Raw genomic sequence first — 13,214 nt, forward strand, 5'->3', positions numbered from 1 at the left:
CACACACACACCCTCAGAGAAATGTGTAATCAGAAAACTTAATGTAGTTGAAAGAACTCAACTATGTGATGACTCTTGGATTTGAATTTGTACGAAAGCAAATAGCTTCCTGCCCTCTGAGTTCTGGTGGCTTTTAGAGGAAGGCTGTGCCTTTGGGATGCACTCTTTTACCGAAATCCGTGGCTCTTCTACTAGTTTTGAATACATATTTTGCCTATTTTAACTTTACATAGACAGGATCTTACTTTATATGCTGTTCTTCAACATGTTCCTTAAGTCGTAGGCATAGGCAGATCTAGTTCTTTGATTTTTCATGCTCTTTACCACTATCTGAATTTACTGCCTGCTCTTTGTTTTCTTTTGACATTCAAATCCTGTTACCTTCATTCATTTCCCTTGAGTGAATGCTTAAGAATTTCTCTAAAGTACATATCTAGGATAGCAGCGCTGGGCCAAAGGGTAGTCCTCTTTCAATATCAATGGCAATATCTTTATCGGATATTGACACACGATTCTGCAATACTTTTCTTCTTCCTAAAAAAATTAAAATTCCCTTTTTTTCAGTTTCTTACATAGCCAGATGATAAATTGTGCTATGGCTTAGACATAGTTTATGGTTTGTTTGTCCTCCAAGTGTCCGTGTGCTTTGTCTCTAGAGTGGTGGTACTAGAAAGTGATGGGCTTTTTAGGGTGGTGGACTCTGTGGGGAACCTTTAGGAAGGTGTGAACTAAGTTAGCCCTCCTAGTAGTTCTCTAGAGAGGCCTGTTATAAAAAGAGCCATGTCTCTTTCTATTTCTCTCTGCTTCCTAGTTTAAGTAATGTATCTGAGGTATAGCATTATAAGCAATAAAAACAGAGCCACACGGGCTGGGGATATAGCCTAGTGGCAAGAGTGCCTGCCTCGGATACCCGAGGCCCTAGGTTCGATTCCCCAGCACCACATATACAGAAAACGGCCAGAAGCGGTGCTATGGCTCAAGTGGCAGAGTGCTAGCCTTGAGCGGGAAGAAGCCAGGGACAGTGCTCAGGCCCTGAGTCCAAGGCCCAGGACTGGCCAAAAAAAAAAAAAAAAAAAAAACAAAAAACAGAGCCACACAAACCCTAAGCCAGCTTATTGGTCATGCTCACCTCCAGGCCCCTGGTACCTAGCACAGTGGCTCCCATGTGAATAGTTGTTGAATGGTTGGATTAATGGAGGCCAAGGGCTATTGAGTCTTGTCTTGGTGTCACATCATAGCGATCCAGCGGGATTGGAGTCCAGACTGCTGACCCCATAAAGCCTGGTGTAGAGGAAGCAGTGATTGTCAAGGCAATCTGAGTTATGGTTCCACAGGCTCTGTCCCCTGGGGGGGGGGGGAACTTTCTACGACTTCATACTTCCCATGGTGTGTCTGTGTTGGTATGAGCCAGACACATGCTCTTAGTACGCAATGGAGTTGCAGTTCTAGAAGATTCTTCAGTAGCTCAGGACTCGAAGTCAAGGATACAGGAACAGAGCATCTGGGGCCATGGGACGGCAATGCCCCAGGATCCTGGCAGTGGGGAGGAGCAGGGGACCGGAACCACTGTGGACCCAGCAGAGGTCCCTTTTGTAAAGCTGGAGGTTACCTAGGTCTTTCATTTAAAAGGCAAAGAAGGAATCTCCAAGAGGCTTTCTCCCCAGCTCTCCCTGCACCCCTGGGAGGACAGTCCACATTGCTTTGAGCCAAGATGGAGAGCCCTAGAGAGACAGCTCAGATGTACACACAGGCTCCGAGGCTGCTTTTTGGGGGGTGTCATTTGTGTTTATTCTGGCTTTTCTTTCTAGTCATTTGCATGTGGTTTTCCTCCCACATCGTTTTGGATCCAGCCTGGAATGTATAAATTACTTACTGAGCAAGCAAACTGCAAGGCCACCAAAGGAACTGCAAATAAAATCCCAAAAGTGGGGTTGAGGAAGGGCAATTGGGGGGGGGGGTGGGAAGAGTGAGGGCAACCTGGAGACGGGGGAGCAAAAGAACTGAGGACATGAGCCCCAAGAGACTGGTGACAGTAACTCCTGGTCCTCTGAGGACCAGAACCAGCAAGTCAGAAAGAGAGAGAGAGAGAGAGAGAGAGAGAGAGAGAGAGAGAGAGAGAGACAGAGACAGAGAGAGACAGAGAGAGAGACAGAGAGAGAGAGACAGAGAGAGACAGAGAGAGAGACAGAGAGAGACAGAGAGAGAGACAGAGAGAGACAGAGAGAGAGAGACAGAGACAGAGGCCAGAGATGGAGAGGATGCAACACATATACCGAAGAAGCAGAGGAGACCACAGGCCCAAAGATCCCCCAAGTGATAGTCAAACTCCTGTGGAGGTCCTGGTTAGTCAGATTAGACTATGTGCTGTACCCCCAAGTCCTCACTTCTTGGTAAGATGAACATCACAGATCGTCCCTGGACTCAGAATGGTCTCACTGGATGGTTTGAAGACATTAGCAAAACCATTTCTGCATTTGGGTGGGAGACTGTTGGGGTGAAAGTTTCTGAGTCTCAGATTGAGTGGCTGGAGAGGCCATCTTCAACACAGCCCGCATGATTATGGGGAGTCTGGGAGTATGTGTTTGGAAGGTGGGGTTGTGGGAAGAGATTGAACTATTACAACCTCTACTCTTTGGTCCTCTGGGTTTATAATGTAATTTCTGGTCATCTAGGGAGCAGAAGGCGGATTAAAGATGATGCTTTTGTAACATTTGGGGCTGCAGAAGGAACTGAAAGGCTATTTCTAAGCCCAGATTCCACTCTTGGGAGGGATGAAAGACCTATGGTGTTAGACTCTAAAACGGGGATTAGAGGACACACCAGACAGGCCCACAGCCAGCTAGACAGACATTGTTCTGACTGTTTCCAGAAGAATCTTCAAACAAGAACATGGTTCCAGATTCTGACACATCAAAGGGGACAGTGGGGCTCTGGGTGATTCGCCCTCTCAGTGCTCCAGGGCCAGCGGGGCTGGAGACCACGGCAGCCTTCCAGGAGGGAGCAGGGCCCAGGGCAAGGCAGCCACAGCCAGGAAACCTGTGCGAGGTGGCGTCAGAAGGGAGAAATGCTCTGACTTGCCTCTCCCTCCTGCGTATTCCATTCCTGAAGCATGCTCCCTCCCTCCTCCTTCTCCTCCTTCCTCCTTCCTTCTTTTCCTAGTTTTAAGACCAACATCTTGAAGAGAAGGCAAACATTCATAGCTACCTAGTAACCCTAGAAAAGAAAGCAGTATATACAAATATTTACACACACACACACACACACACACACACACACACACACACACACATCTTCTCTATCACTATGACAGCCAGGAGGAATTGATATCTTTTCTTCCCTGACCCCACAGCATCCATGTAAAGTGAAGAACACCCCACCACCCTATCCTGTGACCTTGGGGAAGAATTTCAACATCCCCATCAAGTAGTTCCTTCATAGAAAGGAGGAAATGAGAGCGGAGTGCCACACCTCAAGGAAGGCTGGGTTTTGATGCATGTGAGGGTTTGAGAGTGGGTGCCACAGTGGTCCAGGGCCCGGCTGTCTTCGCGCAGAGCCTGACCAAATGGCAGGTCTGCTCCGCTCCTCCTCCTCCTCCAGGGGCAACGCTTGGACTTACAGATCAAATCACATCCATGTTTAGCCTTTCATCAAGCGCCTCACTGGCTTCCTGCCAAATGTCACCTGGCTGGAATGAAAGGAGAAACAGGAAGTAGGAAAGATGAAACAAGCCTCCCTCCTAATGACTGTCAAGTTCAGCTGCTGCCCCAACACAAATCCAGTTTGAGGTGCTGCACCTTCAGGGTTAGGGCCCTGCAGTCTGACGTAGCCCCCCCACCCCCCCCTACCCCGGGGCCAGGCCAGAGGGCCCAGGGAGCCAGTAAGGACCTGGGCCTCACTATTTGATTGGCAGACCTGGCCGGTTTTATCTAAAGCCTGTGACACTGTAAATTGGCTTCTCAGTGTGGCTCCCCCCCACCTAGTTCTGGAAAGTTCTTTTCCAATACATAGCATATATTAATACTATAATAATGCACTCGTTTCTGAAAGAGTAAACACTGAGCTAGTGATTTCAAAGGCATCTGTGGCCTTCTGGCTCAACAGCTTAATCGCTGAAATGAAACAAGACTGTATGAAATGTGCAAGACTTCGCAAATATCAAGCATTTAGTTCATAACATTGACACGAGGTCTTAGAAACTCATCTATGTCACAGGCTCTTTCATGTACCTCAAGCTAGTGGACTTCTGCTTTTCAATGAGGCGTTTAAATGTAATTAAGTGAACACTTCTGCCTTTCTCTTAATTAAGGGCTAAGAAATGAAGTGATTTAACTGATGCCAATTTTCACCCATGCATGATTTTTTTTTCCACGTTGAAAGCAGACCTCAGAGTTTCCTAGCTTAGAGGCAGAAACTAAACCAGAGCCAGCATGAACTCTGGCAGTGACCTATAAAGGGAAAATTGTGGAGGAAGACACCATAGTTTAAAAGAGGAAGGACATCCACTAATTAAAACTCATACAGGATATGAAAATCAAAGGTGATGGATGGTAGCTTTCATTCTTTAAGACTTTGTATCTGAAGACTTGTTTTAATGGCCATGTCCATACTTGATGCATATTTGTTAAATGCATGAAATGTCCCTCATTTACATCCGTCTCCCCGTTTTCATGCAGGTGATTGAATTTAGGGTGTTGTGCGCGCCCAGGTAAACACTCTACCACTAAGATACAGCCACAGCTTTCACTTATTTTTTTTTATTCTCAATAAAGTTTTAAGCCAGTTGGTTACATTGAAACTTATTTGAAAGCCACAGATCAGAATAAACAGAAGGATTTAAGATGATAAGAAAGACTACTTCTGACTAGCCATGCCCCCATTCAGCACTTGGGTGCAAGTGCATAAAACTTAATTCAAGATGATCGCATTGCACTGAGTTATCTGTGCATGAGCTCTATTGAAAAGTAGCCAGCTGTAGCAAGATTTCTCTAAAGAGTACCTCAATGTTTGTTCTTTATCACGTAAAACTTGAACCTTCACCTTTTTTTTTTAATACAACACATGGCATTTCAGTTATAGCAGAGGCTATTTATCACAGACATTGAGATAAATGGCTCACTTCAAAATGATAAATTATACTGCGGCATTAAAACATCTCCAAGTCTCACATACAAGCAGATAGGATTTTTATTGCCATTTCTATGATGGATCATAGAAAGCGAACTGAACTTTGTGCCAGCAAAAGAACAGATCTATCTTTTTAAAGACAAGTTTAGAAGGAAGAGGCTCGGGTGGCTCACTGACTTTTTCTGTAGTTAGTTGTGCATGGTGGTTGTTTATTCATTTAGGGGATGAGGACCTGTAGTGTATCATTTTAAAATGATAAAGAGGAGAATGTAGGCAAAAACAGTCCTATAGGAATGATAGGTCTGATTCACAGTGAGATTTAATAGACATGAAGAAAAAGTCTCATAAGCTTCAAAAAATGCCAGTGGGGTCATTTGAAAAAGTCTTGGGGGTTTTAGCTGATTGGTGCAAGCACAATTTGAGCTGATCCATCACCTAGTTGCAAAAGTCATAGTCTTAAGCTGCGTTATTAAGAGAAACAGCAGTGCAGCGAAATAATGCTCTCATTGCATTCTCCAATGGCCAGAGCACATTTTTTTTTTTTTTTTTTTTTTGCCAGTCCTGGGCCTTGGACTCAGGGCCTGAGTACTGTCCTTGGCTTCTTTTTGCTCAAGGCTAGCACTCTGCCACTTGAGCCACAGCACCACTTCTGGCCATTTTCTATATATGTGCTGGGGAATCGAACCCAGGGCTTCATGAATGCCAGGCAAGCACTCTTGCTACTAGGCCATACTCCCAGCCCACCCAGAGCACATTTTGTGCATAGTTGAGGGCTGGCTACCTGTTTTCAATACTGACACATTTTACTATCCAGAAAAACATATCAGAGATGGTAAAGTGATGGAAACCATGGTTTCATTTTAAAAAAGAAAAGGAAAGGAAGCAAAGGTCTGACGATGTTGGTGTTAGGGAGAAGAGGATTGAGGACAGGAACATACATTCTTGGCATTATTTTAAAACTTGTCACATGATCTCAAGCTTTACAGAAAGTTAGAAGGCAACAGACTTTAAATGTAAGGAAGGGCTTTCAAGAAATTACAAATAAAATGGTGAAGGCTTATGAAGGAAAGGAGTTCCCTGTCAGTGGGTAAATCTGAAGGGATTACCTGTTCTGTAGAGAACTACCCGGGTTTGGTGGCACACACCTGAAATTTACGCTATCAGAAGGCTGAGACAGGGGTATTGTGGTCAGAGACCAGCCGTGGGAAAAAGTGAAACCATATATGACAAATAAAGCAAAAAGGACTGCGAGTATGGCTCAAGTGCTAATCTACCTAGCAAATGTGAAGTTCTGAGTTCAAACTCCAGTTCCATAAAAGCTACAACAACATGCCCAAGAAACCCATACCCCAAACACCCATGACCAAGAAAATAGCAAGTGTTGGCAAGAGTATAGAGAAATTGGCATCTCATGCATTGTTGGTGGGAAGGCAAACTGATATAGCTACTGTGCAACACAACCTGGCAATTCTTCCAAGAGTTAAACATAGAATTACTAAGTGGTGTAGCAATTCTATTCCTCAATTACACACCCAAGAACACTGATTCCGTGTGTGTGTGTGTGTGTGTGTGTGTGTGTGTGTGTGTGTGTAACCTCTACAGGAAAATTTATAGTGATATTATTCAAAATATTCAAACAAGTATAAATAGCCACTAATGGATATGCAAATAAGGCATGGGATGGCCACAAGAGGAAATATTGTTCAACCTTCAATGTGAAGGAATAAAGTATGGCAATGTTACCAGAGAGATGAACTTTGGAAGTGAGAGAATCCAGACATCAAAGGTTACTTGGAGCATTCCACTTTTTCCACCAGCTGGGCACTGGCTCACACCTGTCATACTCTCTATTCAGGAAGCTGAGATCTGAGGACCACAGTTTAAAGCCAGCCTGGACAAGAAAGGTCGTGAGGCTTTTTATCTCCAAATAACCACCAAAAAGCTGCAAATGGAGCCATTGTTCACATAATAGAGAGCTAGCCTTGATCAAGAAAGATAAGGACCAGCACCTAGGCCCCGAGTTCAAGCCCCAGGACAACCACAAAGAAAAATAAATAATAAAAAAAGAATTCCACTTACATGGAATGTCCTGAATGGGCAAACCTATAGAGACAAAAGGCAGAATTATGGTTTCCCGAGTCTGGATCAGTAAAGGGGAAATGAGGAGGTACTGCTGCGGCCCTTCTTTAGGGACTAATAAAAGTGTTCTAAAATTAGTCTGACGTGCTATACAACTTCATGAATACACCGAAACCAACGAGCTGTGTGTGACCTTTTAAAATGGTGAAGTTCCTGTTCTGAGAATTGTACATCAATAAATGTCAATGATTCGGAATATTCTAATTTCAAGAGTAGAATATGTTGTTATTTTGAAATCATCTGTAAGATAAACGGTAACTCTTTCTTCCCTGGAGATTCTTTCCTGACTTTTTCTTTTCTGCATTTCTTCTGCATCTTTCCGCACTGAGAGCAGGTGTCTGAGCAGAGACCTGTGCAGAAATGGAATCATTTCAGAGCTGTGGACAACCTCGAGTCCTGAATTGAACACTGGTCAGAACACGGGAGATTCTGAGTACAGTAGTGTATAGCTAGAAGCTTGGAGGAGGGGCGCTCCACCATGAGAGCTAGAATTATTTACATCTCATCCAAATTGCAGAGCAAGGAAATTTGGAAGGTCCACGTTATTATCCTGTGTAAAAGTCCAGTCTCTGCTTATTTGAAGTTGGCCACTGAGTTTGGGGTTTCTTCTGCATCCCCATTAGCTGTTCCCAGTAGTGTCACTAGCTCCTGGCACCTGATACACAGAAACAAAAGAGGATAAGCCATGGCGGGTGGGGGCCGTGGCTGAGTCCACAGAGCTGGGGGGGTATTTGATATACAGCCATGGTACATAGTGTGTCACTGAGTGGATGCTTCTAGATGATGACATCAGAGATTTGAAATTGGGTCTTTGGTGTTGGTGAGTCTAAGTAATCTGGAAGGAGCTGCACGGATGCCACTGATACAGGCATTTGATCTTTGTAGCTAGGAGGGATTTCAAGGCGCCTTTTGGAACTGAAGCTGATCCGTTTAGAACCACTAGATGGCGCAGGCAGGCCGGATGTGAGCAAGACCAGCAGAGAGGAGGAAAATGAGTTTTTCTGGATACATCAGATACTTAAGGAGCTGAGTTTATCTGCTCCCTCCCCCTTTTTTTTTCCTCCAGTATTTTCCTAAGTGTTGGTCATTTATGTCTCCAAAATCATATAAATACAGATGCGTTAGTCACTGAAAGCAATTGTTAGGTCACTCCAGCCAAGCTATAAAAAGGGCCACTTCTCTTTGTTTTTGGTTCAAGTATTTTGAGTATTCCTCTGCCACCCATTCATTCATTTTCCACACAGTTACATCAGTGGCCTGGGTCGCTGTGTCTTTGTACACACGCTGATAGAGAATAAAATGACTCATCTTTAACATACTAGAAATTCTTTAACAGCACATAAATTTTTCTAAGCCTCTTAAAGATGTCATTCATTTTCTTTTGCACTGTTAGGGCGCTAGCTTTAGGAAAGATGTCAAGAGAAAAAAAAAAAGAAGAAATGACCCAAGACATAGAGTAGATGATGTATTTTATAAAGGTAAGAAAGGAGGATTTTCATTTACACTAAGGGCATACACTGGCAAGACCAGGGGGGTTAGAAAGCTCTGTCCATGACCATGGGCTATCCCCTTAACACAGGCCTTGCCCTCCATCCGTGCTGACTGCAGCCAAACGCACTTGAACCTCAGGGAAGAAACTTGGTCGGTCTTCATTTGGGACAAGGAAGTTCAAGTCAACCAAAGAAAGCAATGGAAGAGTCTTATAAGCAAGCATAGACTGATTTAGCCAGACATCACCAAAGATTCTTGGGTGGAATCTAGAAACCAGAGCAACCTGCAAGCTCTGAGGCCCAGTGGAAGCTGGGAATTCCAGGCAGGGCAGCCCCAGAGTACAGGATGCTACAGAAAAGACCACATAGTCAGAGCACCAGTGGCTCATGTCCACTAGAATCCCAGCTACCCAGGAGGCTGAGCTCTAAAGAAAGTCTCCGTCTCCATAACCAGCAAAAAAAAAAAAAAAGCCGACCAGAGGCATTGCTGAAGTGGTGGGAGGGAGGGAGGGGGATAGAGAGAGGAGAATAAAAGGAAGGAAAGAGAGAGCGCAAGCAAGCAAGCAAAAAGGCAAAAAAAAAAAAAAAAAGCCAAGAGAGAAAGAGAAGAGCGTATCTGGGAAGGAGGAAGATGGGCCATTGTCTAAGCTTTTCCCTTATTGGGACTCAGTTTCCTCAGCTTAAGGACACAAATGAAATCTAAATGACGGAATAAAGGTGTAGTCTCAGTTTTTATTGGGATTGACAAACAAGCCTTAATTGTGTGGACAGGGTCTTAGAAGCTATTCGTAAGTGGGTTGGTGAGGTCTCCAGAGAGGACCTTTAATTCTAGAACTGTATAGTTAAAGATTTTGTTGTTTTCCTCACCGCCCCCCCCCACCCCCCGGCCACTGGCTCTTACCCTGGGATATAAAAAGAACCTTGTGGTACTTTGATATTTATTAAGTGGTAGAGTGCCCTTAAATTCTGAGTGCATTGGATCAATTTTTATACAGCACCGCATCTTTATAACCTTTAATTGCTGTTTATTTTTAAATCCCACCTTCCTGTCTATTCTTTTGATCCAGATGTCAGTAATAAGCTGTGATATTACACATTGGCAGCTCAGCACTCTTACTATTTTTTTTTTTTAAGAAATGGCAAATACTATGAGAAAACACAAATGTTAAGAGAGTAAGCAGGGATCCAGTTTCATAATAATTAGATCAAATCTCAGGAAGGTAAAGATTTAAGTATGATTTATACTTGACATTTCTCACAGCAAGTCATGCTGACTGCATTAAGAAAAATCCCAACCATTCCAGGGCTTCATACAATGAAAGTTTATTTCTCATTGTCCTCACAGATGCATTGGGGGTGGGGGGGGGCGGGGAGAGGAAGAAGCTCTGCTCCATACACACATCCAGGATCCAGGTTCTTTAGGTTAACTTAGGTTAAGCTTCTCTAACCAGTCTATGGAGAAAGTTGCAGGTAACCCAGAAGGTGACATTCTACTGGAACCACTGGGAGCCACGGCTGCCTGACACCACCATGGCCCCTGCCCATTGCATTTGAGTGAGGATCAAGGAGAGTCTTAACAGTCATCTGGAAGAATCTACATCTTCAGATGGGATTCTTATCACACGCAGCTGATTTCTGCTGGAAAGTGCTTTGGATCTGCTAAAACTTAAATTTGGGGGGGGGACATTCTTGAGTTAACTGGAGTTAACTAGCTCTATTAGGAAAATTGGATATTGTAAGAAATTTTCAAGCAGACTGGCCTGCTGCTAAATTCAAAGCATGTATGACAGGCTGGAGAGTCACTTCCAGGCAATGCCTGGGGTGGGGGGGGTATGTCCAAGAGTGTTGGAGTATGTCCAGATGGATTGGGGTGTGGCCTCGGAGAAGAGAGGGAGGTAGCTGCCATCGGGTGTGCCAGGTACCAGGGTGGCTGGACGGAGATTTGAACTGCTGGGGGCATCTTCATGGAGCCCTCCTGGGGGTGGATCTTGCAGATGCCACTGGCCAACCTTAGGCACTTGGAGGAACTGGAAACTGGAGAAATCTACTCTAGAATAGTTGGCTCATGATATAGAATAGATATAGAATATAGAATATAGATATAGAATATAGAATATATTTTTCATCCTATCAACCAATGAAAATAAAGAGGAGAAGGTAAATAAGTCATATTCCACATCTAACTTCTGTTTACATTCCATTAGTGTGAATAATTCCCAAAGACTTAAGTCCAGGAAGAAGAGAACTGAATATTAATGTAATATATTATGGCATCTACTACACACACACACACACACACACACACACACACACACATACACACACACATTGGGTGTATCGAGTTCAGGAGGCCACTGGACTCTTTGTTTCAAGTTAGGAAATGCCATGGATTAGTATATACTGAGTACCTGCCCACTCACGCCATACCTATTAAGAAATAAGAAAATCCTGGCCTTGGGGAAATAGTGTCCTCTTTCCAGCACATGTCTAGACTAAGAAATTTAGATATGGTATAGATCAAGGGGCTTTTGAGTAAAAGATGTGTTTTCCAAGTTGATTTAAGCCTTTTTGGTTGGTTGTGGGGCTTGAACTCAGGGACTAGGTACTGTTCCTGAGCCTCTTTGTGCTCAAGGCTAATGTTCTACAACTTGAGCCACAGTGCTACTTCCAGATGTCAGCCTCTTATTAATCTGAGAGTTACTCAAAGTAGCTGTTTATTTAAGTCCTTTGTTAATGTGGGTACCACCAACAGTCCTGCAACCTGGTGTACTTACATCCTGTTCTGTCTCCTCCCATGGTGAATAGAAATGGCTTGTGTAACCAATAGGATCTTGTAAAAATGATGCAGCGTGACTTTTCAGGCAAGGTTGTAAAAGTCATTGCAGTCTTCCTTGGTCTCTCTCCGATGGCTTGCTATTGTGAAGACTGGCTGCCATATTGTAAGGACCCTCAAGGAACACCATGGAAAGCCACATGTGGAGGAAATAAAGTCTTCTTCCAATAGCCAGCACTGAATGTGCCATCCTGCAATCTGACCTCCAATGCCCATTAGACCTCCAGCTACCTGCAGCTCTAAATGACCTTGGGACTGTGACCTCCGGAGAAGCCTGAGCCAGAGCCACTCAGTCAGGCTCCTCCCAAATTCCTAATCCACATAAATAGTCTGACATGGTTATTGTTGGTTTAAGCCACTAAATTCAGGAGTAATTTATTCCAATAAGAACAACTAACGAATGCATGTGTACCTATCTGTTCTGTTCTGGCCTCTGGTGTAGATAAAAGGCAGTTAGAAACCTATTTTATTGAAACGAAATTCACTTTCTGCCTTTTTTAATGTTCACAAAAGCATTGCTATGCCCATTTTTTTCTTCCTGAGAAGAGAATATTTACCTTACTAGAAAGCCATTCACTTACATCTTCACATGAACCATATACTGGAGGTTATTGCCATTTACAGATGTGAGATGAAGTCTTGCAGAGTTTTAATCTCTAGGCCATATTCTAAACCACAGTTTTCAGGCCCAGGGAGGGGCCTTTCTAGAAAGGGAAGTGTTTCCTCCATACTGGCATAGGCAAGTGGGCCGCACTTCTCTGTGAGGTTGAGGGCCTCAGGGGGAGGGCCGAGTGTTCTAAACCACATGGTGGCCCATGAGTGTTACTGCATCTCGAAGTCAAGTCAGTTCACTTCAACCACACTTGACGGAGCACCAACTTAATCACATAAATGCTCCCTTTGGTCCTAGTGGCTGGTGGATTCTTTTTGGCCAGCCTATTTTCTTTCATCTTTTTTTCCTTCCCAGTAAACTCAGAGACAGCAAAATCTCCATAAACTCACAATGTGACAGCAGACAGTGGCCCAGCCTTTTCCAGATGAGAAATGCATAAATGCAGAAAATGGCAGTGTCTCTCCAGGACCACAAGTGTCCCAAATCCTAGCTCTGGCTTGTGGATTCTTGATGATGGTGATGATAGCCATCTATCAGATCTTACCCTAATTCATTTACATCTATTAATTCAATCCTGACAATTATTCAGTGATGGGAGTTATTATTATCAGTCATTTGCTGGCAAGGCTCCAAGGAAAAGAGATGAAATAATCTACCTGATATCGCCAGTAGGATTAGAGGTGGATCTTGGACTCAGATTGAGAGAAGCTGACAGGGGCGCCTGTGTACCTGACCTTGTGTGAAGTGTGCACCCTTTCTGGGCTGCAGAGCCAATGAGTTAGTCTTCCTCTACATCTTCTGGTCCAGTAACAACTCCCCTACCCAATGCCTCCTGTGCCCCGCCTTCCACTCAGGTCTTGCTGCTGCCACGGCTGATCAGCCCACCTACGAACAGGTGCTCTGCAAGTCTACCATGCTGACACTCAAGTGTATGTGTTGTCTACAACCCTGGGAGCCCTTGGAGCATTTCTACTCTCTGCCAGAGCTGGATGGGTATTAGACAGCTATAGCTTGA

Source organism: Perognathus longimembris, chromosome 9 (assembly GCF_023159225.1).
Source record: "Perognathus longimembris pacificus isolate PPM17 chromosome 9, ASM2315922v1, whole genome shotgun sequence".
Taxonomy (NCBI): Eukaryota; Metazoa; Chordata; class Mammalia; order Rodentia; family Heteromyidae; genus Perognathus; species Perognathus longimembris.